The sequence below is a fragment of the Peromyscus leucopus genome, chromosome 2 (assembly GCF_004664715.2).
Source record: "Peromyscus leucopus breed LL Stock chromosome 2, UCI_PerLeu_2.1, whole genome shotgun sequence".
In the NCBI taxonomy this organism is placed as follows: domain Eukaryota; kingdom Metazoa; phylum Chordata; class Mammalia; order Rodentia; family Cricetidae; genus Peromyscus; species Peromyscus leucopus.
The window spans coordinates 38,180,669-38,207,100 of NC_051064.1; the positions used below are offsets into that span (position 1 = coordinate 38,180,669).

General features: G+C 34.7%; 1 protein-coding gene across 11 annotated transcripts in view; it reads right to left on the bottom strand.

The window, feature by feature from the left end:
- Fut9 (fucosyltransferase 9) overlaps positions 1 to 26,432 on the bottom strand; it is a 206,322-nt gene that overhangs the window by 123,507 nt on the left and 56,383 nt on the right. The window contains exon 2 of one of the 11 annotated variants that reach the window (XM_028861159.2): positions 18,426 to 18,461. The exons of the other annotated variants lie outside the window; for them this stretch is intronic. The gene's annotated coding sequence lies outside the window, so the exon portion shown is untranslated. The remainder of the gene's footprint in view (positions 1 to 18,425; positions 18,462 to 26,432) is intronic. 11 annotated transcript variants of the gene reach the window in all.

Below are 26,432 nucleotides of genomic sequence, written 5' to 3' on the forward strand. Positions count from 1 at the left end.
ACAAGCAAACAAAAACCTAAAGTCAAAACAACTTTACATTTGATTTTTATTTGTCTGGCCTAAAAAAAAAAAAGAAGCCAAATATGCTCCCAATTCTCTTAGCCTTTGCAATCAGTTGTGGTTTTCATTTAGTAAGTTTTCTGGATTAATATTTTTATATTTTATGCATAAAAGTTCGAGATGCACATTGAACTTTGAAGTAGAGCACAGACTCCAAGTACAAGTAGTTAAATATAAAATATACTGTTTCATTGCAAAAATCTATGCTAGTAGAATTTATAAATATTTGGGGTATAGATAATCAACCACATACCTGCATAGAGTGTCAGACCTTAGCTTTGCCCTTTTACAGATATTCAGTCATTAGAGTTTCTAAAGTTTTATTGCACAGGTACTGGTCCAATTCCCAGTTATTTCTACTGAAGAAATTGAAATAGAAATAAGCAGAGATGATCACTACACCCTACACCCAACTGCCTATCGCCAGAAAATAATTAAGCTGTCATTTAAAGACAAGTAAGCTGGTGCAAGGCTCAGTGGACTAAAACAGGTAATCAACATGAATTACCAGTGTGATAATCACAAAAGGCCAGGAAGGGTTATGCTTCAGAAGCTATGGAGACACAGAGATTGAACAAACTAGAAAAGTGATCTAAAATAGGTTCTGGTAGCATGCAAAGAAAATTTTGAAAAGTACAATGTCTTAGAAATCAAGAGAAGAAGAGTTTGAATTTCCAAAGGAGGATTGACTCCCCCAAATGCAGAAGAAAGTTCAAGGAAACTGGGAACTGGGCCTTTTCTTTTCTTGGCATCATCAGGTTACAAACGCTGGTACAGAAGAAAAAAGAAAAACTGGTGAGTGGTGGTGAGGTGAGCCTGACTGGAATCTGTTCAAGAGAGATTGAGGAAAGGACTCAATTAGGATGTGTAGACATCTGTTTGAAAGATTGCTCTTGAGGAGTTCACAGCAATAATATGTTCTATCAAGGAAAACAAGAGTTAATAACAATATTAATCATTGCAAGCATTAAATGAGATTTTTAATTAAAAATATTTATTATTATGAATACACACACATGCACACACTTATATGTAGTACACATGAGTGCAGATGCCTACAGAATTCAAAAGAGGGTATAGGATCTCCCCAAATGGAGAAACAGATGGTTTTGAGTCACCTAATATAGATTCTGGGAACTCAACTTAGGTCCTCTGAAAGACCCGCAAGTGGTAAAGCATCTCTCCAGCCTGGATTTCTGATGCTTTAATATGGGATTACATGTAGTTAGTGCTCATTAATGATGCATATCAATGATAACATTGTTTACATTATTATTCAATTAATTGGCTGTATACATATGAATGTATACTGACTGGTAGGAGTTTGAAAGGAGCCAGGATGCTCCACAGATGATATATTTCAATTGTTATACAAATATGTATTCACTATATATTATAAAAAAGTACTTGTATATTCTAGCAAAGAAAACAACTAGAACATAAAGAAAGGAAATGTGGCCCTGTTAGAAATGTCTTCCTGAAATAGAAATCTACATTAGAAAGAAACATGAAAAAAAGGAAACGGAAAAAGAAAAAAAAAAAAAGAGATTACAATGAAAAGTAAAGATTAGGAACATTTATAGCTCTCTCTTCCAAGGAACAATTTCCAAGAATATGTTACATTTAAAAGAAAAAAAAAAGCTTGCTTAAATGTCATTCGAGAAGTGCTAAGTTAAGCAATGGGAAGGTTTCTTTTCTAAAGGTTGCCTGAGAACTCAATGAATACATGGCACCACCATTTCCAAAACACACTGACCTTGTAGTTTTCAGAGCAGAGAACTACTTCTGAAGGAACATTGAGTTAGAATAGGAAGACTCAACTAGCTTCCTTAAGATGTCCAGCTATTTGACTGTAGTACACAAGTCATACAGAAATGTGTTTTCTTTTTTTTTTAATTTAATTTATTTTTTTTATTTTACAATACTATTCAGTTCTACATAATAGCCACAGATTCCCTTGTTCTCTCCCTTCCTGCCGCCCTCCCCTTCCCCCCAGACCACCCCCCATTCCCACTTCCTCCAGATCAAGGTCTCCCCCAGGACTGGGATTGACCTGATAGACTCAGTCCAGGCAGGTCCAGTTCCCTCCTCCCAGATTGAGCCAAGCGTCCCTGCATAAGTCCCAGGTTTCAAACAGTCGACTCATGCAACGAGCCCAGGACCTGGTACCACTGCCTAGAAAGAGGAGGGTTTATATGAGCGAGAATTGTTGAAACTAAGGTTGGATAAAGCACAGGGACAAATAGCCAAATGAATGGAAACACATGAACTATGAACCAAAGGCTGAGGGGCCCCCAACTGGATCAGGTCCTCTGAATAGGTGAGACAGTCGATTGGCTTGATCTGTTTAGCAGAAATGTGTTTTCATTGTGGCCCTGTCATTAGATAATGTCAAGGAAGTGTCTAAACCCTTTTGACCCCCAAGTCATTTTTGTAAACTCTGGGGTGGAAATGTAAAGCTAACTCTAGAACTCTCACATAACAAGGTATAGTGCCAGATGCAACCATGGAGGTAAAAGTCATAGCCATGGAGCTTCTCTGGCAAGGCTGCCTTCCTTTAGAAAAAAACAAAACAAAAACTCCAAAAGCAGCACGTGTCACAGTATCTACATACTTGATGCTTGAGGAACAGTCATTGCATAGATAATTGAAAATGTGAAAGCAAAACAAACAAACAAAAAAAAAACAAGCACAGTTTAACTTACTTTGTGTTAAAAGTTGTTAAAACAAATACTCTCGGACTTTACTTTTGTGGATTCTTATTTACTCCACATCTTTCAAGCAATGTTACTTTCTTTTCAGAAAAAGTGACTCCATACTCAGAAATAATATAGCCATGAGGAAAGCCAATTTAGTTCTACTTTGTGTTTCAGAGATCTATTGTATTTTACAGGCAGCATAATTTATTAGCTCTCTATGCAAGTTCCTAAGATACACCTATATATATTATCAAGATCAGCATATTCTTCCTCCTTGGACATGCTCCATACAATTTCCATGGCCTTTAAAGGTACTATCAATCATAAAGCCCATCCCATCCTAATCAAAGAGATATGCTTAAGTCATATTTGACTGCACTAATGCGGGAAAAATAAATATGGGTGTAGAAGATACAAGAGAAAACTATCTCAGAAGGAACATGATCAAAATAAAAGATATCTATGAAAGAAGGTAACTTTGCCATTTTTTTTTTTTTTACAAATTTCATAAATATTTCACATGTGCCCTGACTGTGTGAGCTTTGAGCTACTGGGAACAGAATGGTAGGCAAAATACCAGTGCTCTTGATTCGTGATTATGTAGAGAGAGTCACAAGGGCAGCATAAAGACAGATACTAATCATTTGAACTACAGGCAGAAGGAGATAATCTCAACATCCATACTTTGTATTTTTGCTATAATTTGTGACCAGAAATAAGATATAACATTTTTGTTTATTTTTAAATTTTACAAATGTGGAAGTCATTCTGTGGTACACTTAAAATTCTATGGATAGGTCTAAAACCCCAATAAAATAAATATAATTAATAAAACAAATGTAATCAAAGAATTTAGACTGCTGTTGTACTTTTAGCCACTGTGCAGGAAATAAAATGAGTTTATCTTCTGATATGTGCATTAGATAGCATTGTTTAGTTTGCAAAGTAAAGAATACCCAAAACTCAGAAAAAATATCTATCACACACGAGAACTCTAGGGATTCTGGCTACAAATCACAGAAAAGAATAATCTAGATGGGAAAAATTCACAGAAAGTCTCTTAATACATCCAAAAGATTACCTTATAGTCTGTTGAGTATTAATTAGTACTCATGGGTGAAGAAAATACTGAAGATAGAGGAAAGAATCATGTAAAATTAGCAAAAATCCATCTCCAGATATCAGTGTAGCCATGAATTGCTAGTGTTACAGTTAGACAAAGAAGAAAAATCCCATAGGTCATTGAAAAAATATCCACAGCATCATAGGAGGTAGTACTAGTCCTTGAATAAAGGCTTTCAAAAGCAAAGGATCAGAATGTTTGTAATTGAACAAGACTAAAGAAAGCAGATATACAAATATCTGCATCCAATAGATTTAAAATCTACAAAATGTAGTATCTAACAAAAGTAGATATTCATGCAAGTAGTCAGGAGAATGGATAGAGGAGAGACTAAAACATGGAGGATATTTTTAAATACTCTTTTTAAACTTTAGAGACAAAAACTACCATTTCTAAAATAAAAATATAGTAAATGAGATTAGTCATGTACCAGATAATTCCAAAGACAATGCAGGAAATTGAATACATGGCAACATCAATGATCTGGTTTGAAACACAAAGAGAAACAATAAACTATGCACCATATAGCTCTGGAAAAATTTCAAGCCACTTGACACACACACACAAACAAACACACACACACACACACACACACACACACACACATATATATATATATATATATATATATATATATATATATATATTAGAAGCTCCTACAGAATCTGGGGATAGAAGAGAGAGAGAAACATTTGAATAAGCAATGGTGATTTTTTTTCCATATGGTGACAGTTATAAATGTACAGAGTAAGTTCAAAAAGGCACATAGATAATATATTAAAGTAAAACATATCAAAACATACAATAATCAACTTGTTTGAAAATTAAACAATAACATTGTAAAATCAGCCAAGAAAAAACATATTATGGACAGAAAACAACTATTATTTAAAAAATGACATATGTCTAACCAGAAGCAAGGAAGCAGCTAACAGTGGGGGATGCCTTCACTGTACTGAAACCAAAATGCTTTACCCAGTGAAAGCATATTGAGCAGTAAAGACAAAAAGAGGACATCTCAGACACACAGAAATAGCAGCAGCAGATACACTAAAGGGAGACTTGCAGAAGAGAATGGTCCTGGAAGGAAATATGTACTTATATCAAAGAATGAACACTATAAACATTGAGTAGATCTGTTATAATTATCTCTTAATTATGACACCAGTCCAACAAATGTAATGTTTAGATAAAAATAAAAACAAATACTGTTGAGTTATAACATATTTATAAGTAGAACATATGACAATAGCTTGAAAGTTAACAGGAGAAATTCAATCTACTATTACAGTTTTGATAGCATATGTAAAGTGGTATAGTATCACTTGAAGGTTGACTGCACTAAGTTTCAGTAATAAGCAATAAGTCATGTGCTGTGAATATCACTCTGTATAAATAAAATACTGATTGGCCAGTAGCCAGAAGGGGAGTATAGGTGAGACTAACAAAGACATATGAGAGAACAGGAAGGTGGAGGGAGACACTGCCAGCCACCACCATGTCAAGCAGCATGTGAAGATGCCTGTAAGCCACGATCCACGTGGCAAGGTATAGATTTATAAAAATGGATTAATTTAAGATGTAAGAACTAGATAGCTAGAAGCCTGAGCCATTAGGCCAAACAGTTTAAATAATATAAGAGTGTGTGTTTATTTTATAAGTGGGCTCTGAGACTGGCAGGACTTGGTGGGAGCTGGGGAGAAATTCTCCAGCTACAGTCATGAAATAACAAAACAAGAAAGAATTTTGTCAATCAACTAATAATAGAAATGATTCATTTTTCACCTTTTTATTTCTTTTTATTATCCTTGTGTGCTCCAGTGTGTGTTCCTCTGGCAATTATTCAGGAGGCACATACATAAACCAAAACCTGTCAGGTGGCACACTCCTGAACTGCAGAGACCTAGTCCAACCCACAGCATGATTTTCAGATCATCACATGCCTCCTAATATCTTGCTGTAATTGATTCTTTTTCAGTAAGGGCTGAAATAGAGTACAAGTAGGAGGAAACTAACCAAAAGAATGAAAAAATACTTGGCAGAGAACTCTCAGGATTCTCTGCTCAAATGAGGCTTTTGATATGGAAAAAAATAATATTGGGTTCCTATTTACTCTTAATCATAACATTAAATTCCAGGAAGATTATATTCTATGTTATATAAAAGTAAAACATACAGTTCATGAGAGAACATAAGAATGTTTTTTTACTTTAAGATTGGGAAACAGTTCTTAGTCAAGTTACATACAGTTCAACCTAAAAGATGAAAACTAGTTAATTCATTACATCAAAATCATGAATTTTTTATTTACAAAGCAAATTAATAAAGAGTTGAGCATGAGAGGGAATTTTTTTATATAAACCTGAAGACAAGTCTATGTTTACAATTAAAAAATGATCTAAACCTTCAAATCACAAATTAAAAAGTAGACCAATATAGCTAGCAAATAAGTGAACAGGCATAGAAGTGCAGAGAATGTTGCTTTTTTCAAGATGCAAATCTAGAAATTGAAAGATGCAAATGTCTTTAGCAATGTAGAGAAATGGGTCTCATTACACAATTTGTGACTGTCAAAAATATGTGCGTAATTCAAACAAACATATACTTTTATTTATTCAGGTTGGATTTGTTTTAATATAACAGTTATTAAGTCCACATCATTCTCAAATAAGTTGAATATGGATGATAAATTACATACTTGTTCTACAGATCACACATACGCATTGTTTAAGAAATCCATTCAGGCCATAAAGATATCCATGTGTGCATCATAGTACAGATTGTGCTAGTTAGAAACTGGATGTAACATCAACATCCATCTCTAGGAGATAAATAATGAATGAACACAATTATGAGTTGGCATAAAGTACTTGAAAACAATCAACTCATTCTCATATGTCTGTACATATGAAATAGAGTTAAATACTAGAAAACTGTTTTGGTTTTTAAGAACTTGGAGTTTCACTGTGACTCAATTAGCTAGCTGCAATAGAAGTTACAATGTAGTAGAGTCTTTCTTGGTGAATTCACTTCATCCATTAGCATTTGGCAGAGCTGGTTTATTTATTTGTTTCAAAAGACTTCCTTTAAACTTGTGTTCTGATATGTATAGCTTTAAAGTTTGCTTCCCTCATAGTCCGTGTTGAAATCCTAACCTCCAAGGTAATAATAGTATTAGAAAACAAAGATTTTGGGCAGGAACTAGGGCCCCCACAAATGGAAGTAGGGTCTTTATAAGGGACCATGGAGAAGTAGCCAGCTACTCTTTCAAATGAGTACCTTTATGTTCTCTAAATTATGGTTCATCAAATCTGAAATATCACTGGGACTTTTCATACTTCCTGTGCTGTTTCTTTTGTTATGCTTTATACATTATATTTAAATAAAAGATTTGGGTACAGGAAGTATTATGGGGAAAAATGGCTAACATTTAAGCCTTTTGAAAATGTCTTATGGAAATCTAATACTGTAGAAACTTCCTAAAGTATGTACAGGCACATGTGTTGAAAAAAAAGAAAGATTTGGCTAGTATCCTCTGTGTGGTCTGAATATCCTCTTAAACAACCATTTTGGGAAAATGATTCATATAGTAACTGCCTGGGTAGCAAGAATTTGGTAAAACAGAGAAAACTGATCAAGATAATATTTTATCCATCACGATACCCCAGTATAAACTAAAATTTAGGCACAAACGCCACACAGCAAATTTTGCAAGGATAAATATGTATGTAGGGACATATATATTAAACATCAGAGAAAATGTCAATGGAAAACAGAAGTATGCAATGGGATTCTCTCAAAAAACTTTTCTGATTGGATAGAACTCCTAGATTATACCTGAGATTTTAAAATAATTTTTCTGATACACTGTGTAAATCATATCCATTGAGCATACAATTATGAGTTTGATGTTTCTTTAAAATTATGCATTTCAATAAAATTTCTCTAGACCATTTATTCATAAGTATCTCCAAATTGTTAGTAGCTGTATATTAGAGTGATTTGTTACAAATAGATATACAATAAAATTAATTTTGTATTCTGAAAAACTTAGTAAACTATAAGGTAAATCATCACCTTACAACTTTGATCAATTTAGTTTTGAATGTGTAAATGTGTAAGAACGGTGAAGCCCAGTCCTCACTGATGAACCTGCAATACAAGTCTGGCACCCAAGACTCAGGAATCATTGCAGAAGATGGGTTAGAAAATTTATGAAAACCAAAGGAACAGGAAGTTTGCTGTGAGATTCTGTGTTCTACAAATGTCAGATGCCACACCCATGAATTCTAAACAGCATTGCTAGTGAAACATGACCTGCAGAAGAATAAAACCAATAGATATATTAACCACAGAAGGGGGAAATCTCATGGGCCCTCAAGCCTACACAAAGGACTGTAGTCACCAAAGGAACACTGAAAACAAAAGAAATCCTCTTCCCCAGTGAATAGCTCACCAACTGGTTCTACAGTGTCAAATGGCCAGCTCTGAAAATGTAATACAAGTAATGTTATATCAACTGAACAGGATTTTTTTTATGTATTCAGGAATGTGGTAGTGGGTGTTTGTGTGTGTGTGTGTGAAAACAATTAACGAAAAAGAGGTCATTAATCTGAAAGAGAGCATCAAGGGGTTTAAATGGGAGGGTTTGGAGGAGGGAAAGGGAAGGATAAAATAATGTAATTATGATCTCAAATAATAAAAATAATGAAAACAAAAGAATGAGTTGGAGCAAAATTCAAAAGTAAAAGTTGGAAGAACTCTTTTGGGATTTGGTTCTTTACCCCAAATCTCTTCCTCTTAGTCAGAGACCAATGTCTGTAGCTTGAAATAACACATAACACGACTGAGATATGCCAGATGGTCTTTCCAGGAAAGTTAAGAACAACTTTCTTTTTCACAAAATTCTTTGGCAAATCAACTCAAAATTACTTTGCCTGTTAAGAGGAAATAGAGAGATGCCATCTTCCAAGCTTCAAAATTTTAGTGAAATTAAACTTTAGTGTGCTATTTTTAAAAGTAAGGATGCTCAGCACTTATTTTTATAGAAACAGCCCCAACTCTAACTCTGTGGTTAGAATTAAAAACATCTCTACGGAGTACCTATTCAATTAAAGGTATTTTATGTCAGGACTGTCTTTAAAATAGTTTTAACAACTCTTAGAGAATTCCATATTCTGTATTTTGAACATTTTCATATATACCTCCCAGTCTCTCCCAGATCCATCTGCATTCCATACTCACTCAAAGTTGTGTCCATCATGTCCCATAGAGACCTTTGTTTTGTGACTAGGCACTGGAGCATGTGAGATCTACCAGTGATCATACTTTTAAAGAAAATCAATTTTCCTCCTCCTGGCAGCTATCAATTATCAGCACGTCCTAACCACTACACAAAAATCAAAGCCATATCTTACACCAGTTTAAGGCTAAGAGCCTATGACTAGAGTGGTCATAGGCTCCAGGAAAGAACCTCCTACTATCATTCTGTCAGTAGAACAAACTGAATCCTAACTACTTCTCACTGTACCCACAGAGTAGTGTATCTCTAAAAGCTCATCTGAAAAGCTTTCAGTAGATGGCAATTAAAATTGAGACCTACTCTGGCCAAGTGCAGAGAATAGTGACAGTAGAGTGACCATCTCTTTAGATGACACCTATATCACATATAGAGACACCTTTGTCACATCTCCCTACCCCCAAGGTTCTGGGACCATTGTGGAAGAGGGGGCCAAAAGAGTTTAAGATCCAGAGGCTATTACAAAACAGCTGTATTAGTCAAAGTTCTCTAGAGTCACAGAACTTACAGAATGAATCTCTCTCTCTCTCTCTCTCTCTCTCTCTATATATATATATATATATATAAATGAATACAGTAGTTGCTAAGTCACATGAGGCTGGGTATCTCAGAAGGTCTTCTGTATATGCTGGAATCCAGAAAAAGTAGGCTACAAATGCCAGTGAATGAGTGGATGTGATGGCAAGGTGAGAGCAAACAGGAGAAGAATGAACACACACCATTCCTTCTTCCATTGTACTTATATAGGCTTCCAGTAGAAGTTGTGGCCCAGATTAAAGGTGTGCCTTCCTGCCTCAAGGCCTGGTTTAAAGGTGTGTGTCATCCAGCCTCAAGATCCAGATCAAAGGCATGTTGCCTTCCTGCCTCAAGATCTGGATCACAAGTGTGCCCTTCATTTCTGGATTGAAGTTCATTTCAGATATAGTCAATTTGACCACCAAGAATAGCTGTCACAACAGTTATTTCTAGAAACAATAATGTAGTTGCTCTTATGTATGCCCAGCAATTGTGACAGAATACATAAGACCTGTGTAATATCAAGCCAGGCAGAATCTCATCAAAGATTGATGAGTTAGATAGGGCCTAGATTAGAAAATTGTCAGATAAATTACATGTTTGCAAACTATTTTATAAACTGCTAATGCTTATCTTTACTCTGCTTTTGACATGGTAAAAGTTCAAGAAATATTTATCAAAGAACATATGTATGAAAATAAAGGATAAATTTAAAAATCTAAAATATTGAATAGATTATTTAACATATCTTAAGCACTATAATATTTGGGTTGTTTTTTGTTTGTTTGTTTGTTTGTTTTGTTTTGTTTTTTAAGCAGAATTTCTCTAAGCAGCCCTGGCTGTCCTGGAACTTACTCTCCTGAACTCAGATTCACCTGCCTCTGCTTCCTGAGTGCTGGGATTTTGTAACTCCCCCCCAGCCCCCCGCCCAAGTAAGAGCTATAATTTTCAAAGATGTTGAACAGCTTTCATTCTCCTTGAGGAGGATCCTACAAGGAAACCTCCGGTCATTGAATGGTAGCTCAAGTTGCAGAAACATAATATAGACAGAGCTACTTGAGAAATGGAAACATGGGAAAAATTGGCTGCCTACTGCAGATGGCACTCCAGAAGAAGTTATGGCCACTCTAAATGTAGTAGATATGCTACATACATGGAGCTCCACAGAGAAACCCTGTCTTGAAAAACAAAACAATTTATTAAGTAATGGAGAATGACACAGTGACTAATAACCTAGGTTTCTTTGTTGTAGTCTCTAGATGGCTAGGAAATAAAAATATCATGAACTTGTTTCAATTTGTAAAGTGAATTCAACAATTTTTATTGCTGAGTGTTTCCTATGCTAGGTGTGGAAACTTACTAACTACTGAGAGGAACATTTGTAGGGAATATGCCATGAGGACAAAATGGTGGCACGGTAAACATATTCTAGACTTTAATGTTCCTTTGACCTTTTATGACCTTATATAAATTATTTGTGGTTATGAAGACAACACCTGGGGCTGGAGAGTTGGCTGAATGGTTAAGATGTTTGCTCTTTTAGACGACCTGGGTTCAATTCCCAGGACCTATGTGGCTGCTCACAGCTGTCTGTAGCTACAGACAGAATCTGATACCCTCATACAGACATACATGCAGGCAAAACACCAAAGCACATAATAAACAAACAAACAAACACTCGAACAAGCAAATAAATACACAAATAAATGATTTTAAAAAGGACAATGCCCAATTAATATAATCATCTCAACAACTCCATTTTCTCAGGAAAAAACCCAGTCTCTTTTCTACTTCTATTCCCAGATAGTGCAATTCTTAATATAGTGTTTTTAAAATTTAACAAATTTGGGGTAAAACCTCCTAAAGAATGTGGATATTTGTCTCCTTCAATGAAGCAAGACTGTAATTTATATTCACAAAATAGAATAGATCAAATTTGCAGCCAGTTGCAAGCCCTCAGGCAATTGGCCCCTGCCAACAAAACCATCTATCAAGTGCATCTGCTGTTCTTGAAGTTTAGTAAAGATAACTTGACAATCTCATTAAAACTTGCTTCCTTGGAATTCAGCTCCAAAAAGGCTTCTGATGTTTCCTGAAATCTCAACATCATTTTAGAACATATCATTTGGGGTTGCAAAGAACAAACTTGCAAGCAGTCTTTTTGTAGTTTTAGCTCTTAAGAAAGAAAGTGGAGACTGTGTGGTTCTATTTCTGAATCTCATGGGCTTTTATCCACCAAGAAACTGAGTGCCCCGAGTCACAGATTCCCTCAGACCACTTGCCCATTATTTATAGTAAATATATAGGTGGGTGACAGGCTGTGAGCAACACAGCTTGTGTACCTGTCCTTTAGTGGTACATTGAAGGGGAAGAACAAAAGATGCTCTAGCAGCAGGATCTTTGAGGCTATAAATACTCAGTAAACTTACTGTAAAGCATATAGGAGGAGAAAAGCAATGTTATCCTCTTATGTGTCTTAGGGCATGGGATACACATCAGAGTCCTGCTGGCCTTCTTCACTGACTGCTGTCAAATCACTTTGTAGAACTCAGATGAAGAGAAACTCAAGGAACCAGCCAGTGATGGCTTGGACTGCATAAGTCTGTTGCTTTAAAAGTTAAAATTATTTAAACAAACTTTATAATGTGAATTAATTACTGTTAGTTTCAGTTATACATTTATATTGCAAAAATATCAATCTATAGAATTCCTAGTCTATTAATTCTTTCCAAATATAACAGTTACATCACTAAAAGTTAAAAAAAAATAACATGCACTTTGAGCACAGGACTTGGAGGGATTGAGCTGGATCCTACCTGAAGCTTCCTCCCTGAGGACTAGCTTTCATAGTGGAGGAAGGTGTCATGCAGCTGTCAAGGAGAAAGTCCTACCCAACTTTGATGTCTATGAATCACAGCGGTAACTGGTCTAGCAAGATATCTGAAAAGGTGCAACAATGGCACTTACATCTGTTCAGTAACCAGTAGCTGTCTGATTGGATGTAGTGCCCACTCAGTAGGAGGGAATTCATGTCTGATAGTGTGAAACTACTCAACAACCAACCACCTACCCCACGACTAGTTAGGTCAAGGAATGTAGAAAAGAACCCACTCCTGTCACTTTCCCAACTATTATAATCTCTGTCTGCACTCTAAACATTCATTTTTATACCTCCAGATAAGTTTAGCTCTTGTCCCTCATTAAAGAAACTTCTTTCTGCAGCAGACAGATACTATTGAAAAAAACCACAACCAATCAAAAATGCAGAGAACCACTGACCAAGGGATGTCCATCCCTAATTGGTCATCTATAACAAAATATCTACCTCTATGTATATGTAAATTTATTTATGTGACATATTCATGTGCTACCTATGATCTAAATCCTTCTAATTGATCAATTGTCTGTCTTTTATGAATTACAGTATTTTAGTATTAAATCAATATTTTATTTCTTCTGAAAGAATGTGTTTTCTATGTTGGTAACCAGGTTGTTTCCAATGCCCAGATTTTAATCCCCAGTGTCTAAATGAACAGAAATGATATTGCCCAGGGTTCCTACATGAAGCACAATGTAAAAATAATTGTGATCCCACTTACTTCACAAAGAAGAAAAGTGATACATTACTGGGATAAGTTAGCTTTTCTAAGAATCATAATTAAATAAAAATTTGACTCCCACATAGATATTAGTGAATTAAGCTTCTTGATGAAATTCATATTCACAACTCTATCTTAATCTCATTATATATCTTACAAGAAATTACTTTGATTCTAGTCTCATCCTAACAAACCAAAGAAAACAGGTTTTATCACACATAGTTGACAGTCTCTGTGTATGTTCAGACACAGAAACAGAATGGCATATATTGAAAATACTCATTGACAAAAAAGACTAATGTTTTCAAAGACCATCAAGGGCCTCTCATAACCATCTTTACTAAATGATGTAAAATTTTAAATTGTAAGGATTTTTCATTATTCTTATTATAAATTACTTATTTTTATTATACAATAATTTCAAGCCAAAAATTTAAGCATATGAATCAAGAAAGAATGTACATTGTTATCTTTTAATATTGAAAATTTCAGAGGAGTGAGTTTTTCTTAATGTTGAAGAACTCTGTGCTTTGGTAAACTAAGTTGGGAGCACAGGAGATGGCCTTGTTATCTCATTACAGAAGACAGGTGGTGGTGTAGCTAAGGGTTGCTCAAGGGTGCTCTGCTGAAGACAGAGAGACAGTACTTCAAGGGGAAAACTTTCGTGACAGAGCACTCTCTGGAACACCTAATTAGCTCCTTTTCCTCAGACCACTTCCTGTTTTTTTCCATCCATTATCCTTCCCAGCCTTTATTCTTCCAGCCCTACTTGTCATGTTGTACCGAGATTCTAGCTAATGGCTAGATATTGACACTATTCAACCAGTTTCTCTAATCTGAACTCAGTCTTGATATTCAAACTTGCATTATCTTTAATCTAGCAAAAATTATGCATGTGTGCATGTGCACAAGCATGCACACACACCAGTACACACACCTGCACACACACATACAAACCTGCACACACACACACCTGCACACACACACACATCTGTGCACACTGTGCACACACATACACACACACAACTGCATACACATACATGCCCACACACAAACAGGCACACACACACCTGCACACACACCTGAAAACACACAACCACACACACCTGCACACACAAATCTGTGCACACTGTGCACACACATACACACACACACACCTGCATACACACACATTCCCACACACAAACAGGCACACACACACCTGCACACATGCACACCTGCACACAAACATCTGTGCACACTGTGTACACACACACACACACACACCTGCACACACACAACTGTACACACACAACACACACACACACTTGCATACATACATGAACACTCAAAGTCTTCTCAGCCTCTACTGGACTTTCATGTTTATCACCAGTGTTACCATCCTTCATCTTTGCATCTCTTCTTCACAGAGCAGCTCAGAACTCACATCTTTACAACACCTCCAATTTCTATCTTCTGTCACATTCAGAGAGGAATGATGTTTGCCTGCATGCAAGCTACTACAATTACCTTTCTGTGTTTTGAGATGGAGTAGCTCTCTGTAGAGTCAGAAAGAGCATTACAGCTTGGAAGGGTACCAGCTGCTCATTTGTAATTGCAGTACCTTCACGTGGCAGCACTGATGTATGCCTTATGTGTAGAATATAGCAATAATTTATCCAAATGTTATAAAGTTTTAAACAGTTTTCCTCATAATCAAAATAATCAAACATTAGGTGGATACATTTGTGCAGCTCATATTAAAATATGCTACTTGGAATATTATATAAAATAATAATAACTGCAGAAAACATTACCTTGCCCCATTGGAGAAATAAAACTATAATTTTATGCATAGAATTATGTAGTATAGATTATTATACTAAAATTTTCTCAGTTATGGGACATTTACATTGCTTCCAATATTCTGATATCACAATTATGTTTAAATAAATGTCTTCTCTGGATTGTTGATTTATTACAATAACATCATAAAATGATAGTTGAGACTAAGAATATAGAGTTTTTAAGCATGTGATATTTGTGTCAAACATAAATATGGTTCCCCTCATATCATCTAATCAAAAGCTACAAAAATATTTTGTTGCATTTTTCTTAAAGATTTATTGATTTTATTTTGTGTGTATGAGTGTTTGCCTGCATGTATGTATGTGCATCACATACACGCTTGGTATCCTGGAGGTCAAAAGAAGGCATTGGATTCCCTGCAACTGAATTCCAGCTGGTTGTGGACCATCATGTGGGTTCTAGGAATCAATCCTAGCTCATCTACAAGAGCAACAAATGCTCTTGACCCCTGGGCCATCTTTCCATCCCCACATATTGTACTTTTATATTCTCATGTTTTTATTAATTAATGAAATTAAATGGTCTGTCATTCTTGAGCTTTCATATTTCTAGATTAATGAGGCATAATTTATTCGTTGGCTCTGTTGAGATATTGCAAATTGATTTCTAGGTTTTAATTATTTTGCTTAAAATACTCTAAAAATTTCTTCTGTTCACTCACCTTTCTAAAAATGATCTTATCAGAATTTTGATGTTTATATGAATTTTAAAATTGTATTTAAATTTCCTAAAGTTGTTGAAATTTTAATTGAAAATAAAATAAATTTATTTTCTAATTTTCTCATTATGAATTTGTGTATTAATTCCACATAGCCAAGTAAAATAATATCTCTTTAATTTTATGTGCAAGTATTTTAGATATTGCATTTATTATTTTCACTTGAATATAATAATTTTCTATTATAACTTCAGCAGATATTATCTATGTTTGGAAAAATCTGTAGGTTATTAGTTACTTGCATTCAAATTGTTTATTTATTTGACTAAAAACTTTGACATTTTTGTACAATTCTTTTTGATAGGCTTTCCATTGTTTTCTTTCTTCAGCCCATGAACAAAACTACCTGAATTGTTTCTCATGATGGTAAGGATAAAGGCATGAGAACAAGCTTCCTTGGCATGCAGTTTATTGTAAAGGAAAACTAACAATTCCATTGGTAAGAGAGCATAGCCGCTGCCACTGCTCCATTGACAGCATGGCCATGGGATGTAAATTTAACTCCAAACAATAGCATAACATTTATTTTCTACTTACTCCAATTAAGATAAATAAGAACATGAGGAAAATGTACTCCTATGTTAACAATTATCTCTAATTATCAACTTGTATGATTACTTCACTCATAACAATTATTTATTGAATTACAATGAACATCTACTTTTATATGTGTAGTGGTATTTTGTTTGTGATCTCACAAATAAAGCTTGCCTGAAGATGAGTGCTGTGCTGAGCCACTAGTTAGCCATAAATGCCAGACAGAGGTGGCACATGCCTTTAATCCCAGCACTTGAGAGGCAGAGGTACACAGATCTCTGTGGGTTCAAGGACACCCTGGGATACACAAGATTGATCCAGTCTAAAAGAGAAACAGAGCCAGGCAGTGGTGGCACACACATTTAATCCCAGCACTAGGGAGGTGGAGACAGAAGTGATATGGCTGGGCAGAGAGAGGAATATAAGTCAGGAAGAGACAGGATCTAGCTCCTTTTGAGGCTGAGGATTTTGTAGAGGTGAGAACTCTAGTGGCTGGCTGCTCTGCTCCTCTGATCTTTCAGCTGTCAGCCTGAGAGCTGACTCGGGGTTTTTATTATTGAGACCAATTAGTATTCTTGCTACAATAATATACTTTTTATCATTATTTCTTACGAAGTTCTATATTTTTGTTATTATATCCATATTTTCATATTCCTTCATTATGTAGCAAATATTTTCAGATACTGTGATGGATTTTTTGAGATTATAATTACAATATTTCTCCTTAACTCCTTCCATACCCTCTCATATTCTTCTCTCCCCACTCTCCTTGAAATTCAAAGCCTCTTTTTCACTGAATGTTATTGCATTGTATGACTAGGTATATACACACACACACACACACACACACACACACACACACATATATATATATATATAAATATGTATATATATATATATTCAGTCCACATTTTGTTAATTTTATGTACATTTTCAGGGCTGACCACTTGGCATTGGAAACCCAGTTGATGTGCTCTTTCTTGGAGAAGGCCATATGTCCCACTCCCTGCATTCTTCAGTTGTCTCTAGTTCTTTGTGTACAGTTGAGGCTTCATAGCTTTTATCTGCTATTTAAATACTGGGCTTTTATAGAGGATTATTTTGTTTCTCAATTCTTTCTTTTCTTATGTTTTCCTTTACCCATTCAAATTTTGCACAGCCTCAAATGTGACCTATAGTTTGCTGACTTCCAAAGTTCTGTACTACTCATACTCTATAGAACTACAGTTTTATAAGATTTATTCATTTATTATTTTTATTTCCAGGCAATATAAATCACCTGAGTGCAATGTCCCAGAAAACAGAAGATGTGTCTGATGCCCCCAGAAGTAGAGTCACAGGAAGTTATAAGTCTCCTTGTATATGCTGAGAACAGAAAACAGGTCTTCTCCAAGAGTAATAGGCAATCTAAATTGCTAAGAAATATCTTCAGACATCAAAACTATACCTTTGAAAGCTTGTTTGTTTGCCAGTCTTATCTGGATGTTTGTCTGCAACACTTAATTTCAAAAAGAGATTCGTGGAGCTGGATAGAAGCCTCAGTGTTTGACAGCACTTGTTCCTCTTGCAAAGGACCTGGGTTTGGCTCCTAGCACCCATACAGTAGTTCACAACAATCTGCAATCTAGTACCAGGGAATCTAACATCCTCTTCTGGCCTCCATAGGCACCATAAATGGTACACATACACACGTGCAGGCAATCACTTATAAATATAATTTTTAAAAACTCTTTTTAAAAAGTGATTTTCATTTTTTAAAAGCCATCTTTTTTGTAGTGCCAGCATGATAGTGATAGTAATGATGTTTCATGGCAGCAGTAACATATAACAGAACTGAGAACATTTATTCATAAAATTAAATTGAAAGATTCATTATAAGAACATTTACAACATATTTACCAGTCATTAACTGCTGAATCTAGTAATATTAAAGCAATATTAAATATCATGCCCATTTAGAATTTGAATACATTGCCCAAGGCTGTTCTTATAACACAAAACAGTAAAACTAGCTTTTTAGACTCACCACAACGTCTTAAATCCAAACCTCTGTGTTTCCAGGCTAAAAGAAATGAGAGTCATCTTTGAGTCATTTCTTCCTCTTCTATCACTAAATTATTTGTCAACAGCTGTCAGTCTCACAAATATTCAATATTTTATTACATCTACTACACTTTCATTTTTCCAGAAATTCCAGGTTCCATAGTATGACAAAAAAAAATTCTAATAGTTTGTTTTTATGCTATTTTCAGTATGACCAGGTCAGATTCTATCATTCTTTTGTTTAAAATCTTTCTTTAAATTCCCATTCCCTACATTATAAAATTAAAACTTCTCAGCATATTACACAAGGTCTTTTATACTCTAAATTATTATGACATTTACAAATGTTCACCATTTGTTTCACAATCCTGCTTAATATGTTACCAATCATATTGAACTTCTATTTAATACCCAAACCTCAAGACATATGTGTATACGAGTATGCATATATGTCTGTATATAGTATTTGAAGCCCTATGCATATATGACTATTTATCCAGAAATCTAAATATATTTGCATAAATACACTCATACCCACTACATTTTAATCTAATCATATGTAATAGCTCATGGCAGTCTTCAGTGGTTTTTGTTGTTGAGAGAACAAAGGAAGGGGCAGTAAAGGAAAGAACGCGAAACTTCCAGGCAATTATATTTGAGAAAGCATGTTATGCATTGCTGTTAGCCAATCCCAAAACAAAGCAGTTTGCAGAACGGAAGATTCAGGACCTTGGAAAGAGTTACTTGTAGTCTGTAGGGAGAAGACTGTGGGAAAGTTTTACTATATCATTTCCTCAATAATGCCATAAAGCTATAGTTCTAACAATAAGGTGTACATACTCGCACATCTCAGTATGTAGACACTACTGTTTATACAAGCTTTTTCTTTTTTAAAGATTTTCACATGCTTTATCTACTTAATGATTACTTGGCCTAGTTCTAAATTTGAGGAAGCTGGCCCCAGTCCTATAGTTTGAAGAAATTAGATAAGTTCTGAATTTTTCATCATGGTTGAAAGGTGGTAAAACATGGTTATGAAAACAGATTTATTAATTACTAGTGATCTATGATTATTAGAATTGGCTTGGAGCAATTAGGGTTGCTGATATCTAATAAAAATATTACAAATTTATTTCAATAGATGACATTTTCCAGTGTAAATTTTATAGAGCAATCATTATACCTATTAGAGTCATTAAGCTTTCAGTAATATAAGTATAATTTCCCTTGGTTCTAGAACCTTATATCAATACACTATTTCTTTATTAAATATACAATTGAATGCCACTCATTCTGACTGAATTCTTAATTTGTTTTATTTTTAATATTATCATATAATTACATTTTCCCCTTTATTCCATCCAAACTATACCATATACACCTCATTGCTTTCTTTAAAATGCATAGGCACTTTTTTCATTAATCGGTGAATGCATAACAATTTAGTAGAAAGAAGAAACTAAAGTTGAATGAAAATCAACTACCTTTCATAACTATTTTCTTGAATAGTATTTTTATTGTGCTAAACACAATGATTACTCAAATATCAAGTTCATAAAACTCTAAATAATTGGAAGTGACCTTGGTCATTTAGCTGCACAAACATCTGGCAAATAAAAGACAGCATCTAAATCAAAGATCAGCTAGGCTAGGGAAAATGAAGCTTTATTAGAACAGTCGCTTGCTTGATAAATGCTTCCTGCTTTTCTTCAGTGTTTATTTTTGATAAATTGCCAGGCTTTGCAATGACTTTGCCTTGACATTTATCTCACAGTCAGCTGCCATTATCTTGTGACAACCGATTCTTTTCTTTTATCTCACAACTCATAATTGCAGAGTCTTCTCCCTGGCTTTCCTATAAATTTTGAAAGTGATGTTATAAAATTCCAAACTTTCTGGGAATGTATCTTAAGAAATATGGGAACGGATAGCTAACACTAAAGAACTCTTAGAAAACTAACTTTTTCTTAGTAGAAGCTTCCTAAATATATACTCACATCTTTATAAAGTATTTTAAATAAATTTTCCCTATGAGTTTGCAAAAATACTATATAGATATATGCACACACACATATATGTATATGTATCTATATCTGTATGTACATACACACATATATATACATACATATCACAGGTTAACAAATACAAATACCTGTGCCAGAAATGAGTTACCTCTTTTGAAATTGCTGACAATAAGGTGTAACATATCCTATAAAATTACAGACTATTGCCAATGTTTTCGTTTATACTCTAGAACCTGTTTGTAAAACCTTAATGCTAAAGACACCACATAGTTGACTCATAAAATGCAAAAAAAAAAAAAAAAAAATCAAGCCGGGTATGGACCTTGAAGATTCATCCCTTATTGACCACCTTTCACTGTGCTGTTCAACACCACTTCTCTTTGTTTAGGATTTAAATTGCTCTTCAATTGCTCCTGATTATTCAAATTTTGGGTGAGTTATTTCATATGTAAATAAAAAGAGAAGCCTAATGTAGGGTGCATAGGATTGTAGGAGATAAATAGTCATTGATCTTACCCAACTACAAATCATGCAAGATACAATAGCCTGTGTAACAACATATACTCAGTGGGGCAATAGTGGCATGAATGTCATACAAGTAACCAACCATTTTCACATTGGATTTAAGGCCCATCACACAAATTAAACTTCATAACTGCTGCCATTATCAAACATGAACATGTGTTAGACAGGTCATAGATCCTAGTGGGTAATCTACTTTTATCAATGGGCTAAATGAGTACATTATTAAATTTATTCCTAATAACTTATTTCCATGCCAGCAGATTTCAGTCCCCATCAGAAGAGCATTTTTGTTTGTTGGTTGGTTGGTTTTGCTTTTTTTCTACCTTTATTTCTTTTACCACTAGTATCTGGCGATGAACACACACACACACACACACACACACACACACACACACATCACTGATCAAAATGCAGGGAATAAGACACCATACACCCTCCTCTCAAAGCTCTGGGATATTTGTGGAATAAGCCAGAGGAGAATAATAGCCATGGGTGGTGACTTCAAGAAAAGTATTTTTTGAACACAGCACAGCACATTTGAACTCACAGTAGTTATGACAGGATGCACAAAACCCCTGCAAGTTCAAGCCTACAATTTCCTGAAATACAGAGTGAGAGGTGAGCTCAATGTTCCACCCCTAGCTAAGAAGCTATTTATTGGCCAACCATAGGTGCTAGGAGGGGGATATCCACTTTTCTTCCAGGGTATTATTCCACACTGGTTGGGTACATTCTATCGAAAGGCCACACATCTAAGAGTATAAGGAAAGCTCGTGTGTGTGTGTGTGTGTGTGTGTGTGTGTGTGTGTGTGTGTTATCTGGGACAAGAAGAGAGAGGGGAAAATGTTGGCCCAAATGTAAATCCAAGCAAAACAGTAAATAACAAAAAAGAGTATAAGGGCCACACAAAATTTTGTTAATGGGTTTAAAAAGAAAGGACAAAAACTGGGTGGGACAGAGAGGGGAGAAGGATTTTGGAGACAGTGGAGACAGTAGTTTGCTGAAAAGGATCAAAACACACTGTATATAATTACCAAATAACTAATAAAAAAGAAAAAAAACTAGACCTATAACATTTCTATGGATTTTGTATGTAAGTATATGTGTAGGAAATTTTAAATGAAAATTTCTTTGCAATCCAAATGATTTCACAAGAAACTTCATATAATAAATTCAAGAAGGCACAGCAATAATTTCATCACGAAAACACTGGCCATACCCAATTTTGTGAGGTGGTCTACTCTCACGGTCAGCTACTTAGAGAACTGAACAAGTAACCTAGAACTTGAAACCATTGATATTCCTCTCACTAAACAATTTGCATTTTCTAAGTCATGTCTTTGGCTGTTGGAGATATCCCCATATACAGAAGGAAAGGGAAAAAAGATATCTTCAAAGAGACCAATGTTTGCATGGACAGTACATTATAAAGAACAAATGGACAGTGAATTGCACTAACTAGACCTAGAATATCTATGAAAATTCATTTTTATTGTTTTGCTTTGAAGATGAGGAAACTAAGGTTTATAACATATTTATAATGCACTCAAGACTAGTTATATAGGAAAAGAAACCTAAAGCAACCATATGACATTAGTGATTCTGCTACACAAACCTCATGCAAAGTTCTTCTTAAAGTCATTATTCTAAAACAAAAATGAAACATTTGGTTAAAAAAAATTATACTTTTTATGATGGTAAAAATATCCCAAGGTCTCTGAACACCAGGCAAGTGCTCTTCCACTGATCTACAGAGCAGACCTGAATGCCAGGCATGTGCTTTTCCAGTGAGCTACAAAGCAAACCAAAATACAGTTTTTTAGATCCTTTCCCCAAATCTACGGTAAAATTATGGAGTCTGTTATATTGTAACCCAAGAGATTCTGATAGAGCAGATCTAGAGCAATTCTTGGAGAAATAGTGTTTTGGATCACAGCACTTAAACAATCATAAACTTTCAATTGCTTTGCCCATCACAGCACACAAATAGGATTTACTAGATGTTCACCTTTAGAACATCTAGTGCAGTGGTTCTCAACATGGGTGTCAAATGACCCTTTTACAAGGGTTGTCTAAGACCATCAGAAAACACAAATAATTACATTGTGATTCATAACAGGAGCAAAACTATAGTTATGAGGTGACAATGAAATAATTTTATAGTGTGGGAGTCACCACAATGTGAGAAACTGTATTAAAGGGTCATAGCATTAGGAAGGTTGAGAACCACTGATCTAGTGCAAGGGGTGAAGTGTGTGTGTGTGTGTGTGTGTGTGTGTGTGTGTGTGTGTGTGTGTGTACATTCATGTTAAGGTAAAAGATGAAAATGAGGAATGATTTAGATGGGTCCTTGCTCATAAACATGCTAAGAACAAGAAGAAATCAAAACAATTAAAGTGTGCTTGTTTTTCATAATTGAGCTATTTTTATATGCAGGATATATGTTTTAGAAAACAGAACATTTTGTGTCTTGTGAGCCAAAGGAAAGTTACTCCAAAGTGACAGCTGTGGCCAACATATTCTGTTAAGGACTTATGACTATAATGGTACCTCCCCCTTTGTATATGTTGTCCTTATCATGCACTCACACATCTGTTGCATTTTATTGGGTATTGCCGATCAGTTTTAATTTTGTCAATCATGATGAATCCCTAAAGAAACACATCATTTTCCACATGACTCAGCACTCCTCCCCAGCACACAGGCTGGGCTTCCATAACATGCAGCTATGCTATAACAGAAAAAATATGACACTATTACCCAAAACAATAAGGTGCATAATAGGTGACTCATGACAGTCAGTATGGAGAAGCATTTTCTCACTAGGGCGTGACCCTGAGTTGATAAAGCCAAGGTAATGTTTCCACCCCAATGCCAGTATTTCTGGGACATTTACCATAAATGTGTACAGTTTAGCAGTGATAATGTTATTATACATTTTAAATAGATTTGTAATAGAACCTGACCGTATACTCAAAAAATTCGGGTCTACCCAATTGAGTCATAATTATTTCATTTGGAGGCTTTTCAAATGACTATAAATAATACTTTGTATTTAAATTTAATTATACAGATATTCTCCATTAAGTTGTTTGTTAATTTGAATGCATAGTCACCACTTTTACATCACACTTTTAATGAAACTAATGAGAAACACTGGCACATCTGCTTAGGTGAAAAGCATCAGCGACATTGGCAAGATTTCTGCAAAATTTCTCTTTCCAAAACTAAATTGGTTGTACCCATCTTCCTATAAATCGGGAACCAAAACCTTCATCATGATGTTTTATTGCTATCATACTACTCAAGCATCAGCAGGCATCCAGTTTATTATGTATGAACAATTGATACCCCAGATTATGTGCAAGCTTACAAATTTCACTATGTTCCTTCATTCTACATATTCTGGACTCGTACACTGGAAGCAACTCTAAACTACATAAGTTAAATGATAGATCATTCTAGAAAGGAGGTTTCACTTTCTTGCTAAATAATTGGTGCAATTATCAGTAGGTGTAGTTTTCTATTTTTGCAACACTGTATCTGATTATTTGCTCTGCCTTCCTCTTTTTTTCCAGAATGATCTCCATTTCTGTTTCCAAATAGAGATAAGGCCTGCCTCTCTCTCTCTCTCTCTCTCTCTCTCTCTCTCTCTCTCTCTCTCTCTCTCTCTCTCTCTCTCTCCTCTCTCCTCTCTCCTCTCTCCTCTCTCCTCTCTCCTCTCTCTTTCTATTTTATTCCATTGCATTCCAATATTACAATAGATGATTTACTTAATGGACTATGGAATACTGTCATGAAAGTATCATGACTATTTCATAACTGTGGCATAGTTAAGTGTTAAAACATTAAGTTATTTAACTCATAGTCCAAAAATGATTTAGCTTAATTTCATTTCCACATGGGATAATGTCCCTGGGTACTACATATGTAGCTGTGCCTCGGTAGCTCAATAGGGGCATGTCTTCACTTTTTCTCCTTAGAGTGCAATAAAAAACTGTGCTGGGAAGATGCATATAATCAAAAAGGGGTGGGGGAGATAAGAGCCTTCTCTGGTTAAATGGTATTAAGCAGTCAGCTTCTGCAAGGGACAGATTACTATATCTGTAATATAATGATGTTGAAAATACTCCATTAGAAGGAAGAAGAATTAAAAGCTTAAGAACATCTAAAACATAGATGACTCCAGAAACAGAAAGGTACGATCTCAGAATCATAAAAGAAATCACTATAAAAACAATAAAATACATAGCAGAAAAATTCCAGAAAATTAAAAAGTGTCAAGAAGTAGTTTAGTGGCCTTTATTCCCTCCCTTCCTCTCTTCCTCCTCCTCCTCTCTCTCTTTCTCTTTTCTCTCTTTCTCTCTCTTTCTTTCCCTTCTTTCCTTCCTTCCTTCCTTCCTTCCTTCCTTCCTTCCTTCCTTCCTTCCTTTCTTTCTTTCTCTCTTTCTTTCTTTCTTTCTTAACTTTCCTTCATTCTTTCTTATCTTTTCCTTTTTGGTAAAGACATGAATAACAACATAAATAAGAAAAAATTAGGAATGTTGAAATTATCTAGAGAATAAGTAATGAATTCTAAACTAATAACACTATGATTATCAGAATTTACTACTTCCACAGAAAGTATAGCTAAAATAATTCCTTGCAAGATTTTAATGAATAATAGACAGTAAATTCATTCTGAAAATGAAACATGGTTACATACTAGAGTTATACACATTATAGAATCTGTCTCATTGTTACCATTATAAAATAGTTCATTATATATGTAGAATAATAGGCAAATCTAAAAATCATACATAAAAATATACGCCTTCTCCTATATTTCTACAAATCCCTAATGAAAGCTCATAGGTTATTATCAGTATTAATGCAAATCAGGGTGGAAATGCATTTTAACATGTAGTCACAGGGAAATGTATGCATATTTTTATAACATTGTTCAGTTAAAAAAGCAAAGCAAAATATAATGGCAACACATTTACTTTCTTAAGCTCTCTGGTTTGAAGTTAGACATTGACTTTTTAAAATTGAATTATACTAGCTAAGTGCATTAAATCTCCAGTTTGTAAATACTAAAACTGTGGTACATTCTAGGTAGTCTTTATTATAAATTAAAAGATAATAGTTTACTTAAATTGCTGTTTTCAAGCTGTCCTGATATATTCATAATATTAGCAATATCAATTTAAAGTAATATTTCTGTATTTGGTGTTTCTAAATGTTACGTGTTGTAAAATAAAATTAAATTAATTTTATGTGTTGCTGTTAAATGTTCTTTGGAAGATGAAACAGTTTAAAGAAGTAGTCTTGGTATGTATAGTGTGTTGGAGTATTCATTTATTGTATTAAGAAGCTTATTACCGTAGTTAGGGAAATTACTCACCCTGTAAAGTGTTTGCCATGTACTGTGGATATCTTCTTTACAAATAAAACACTGA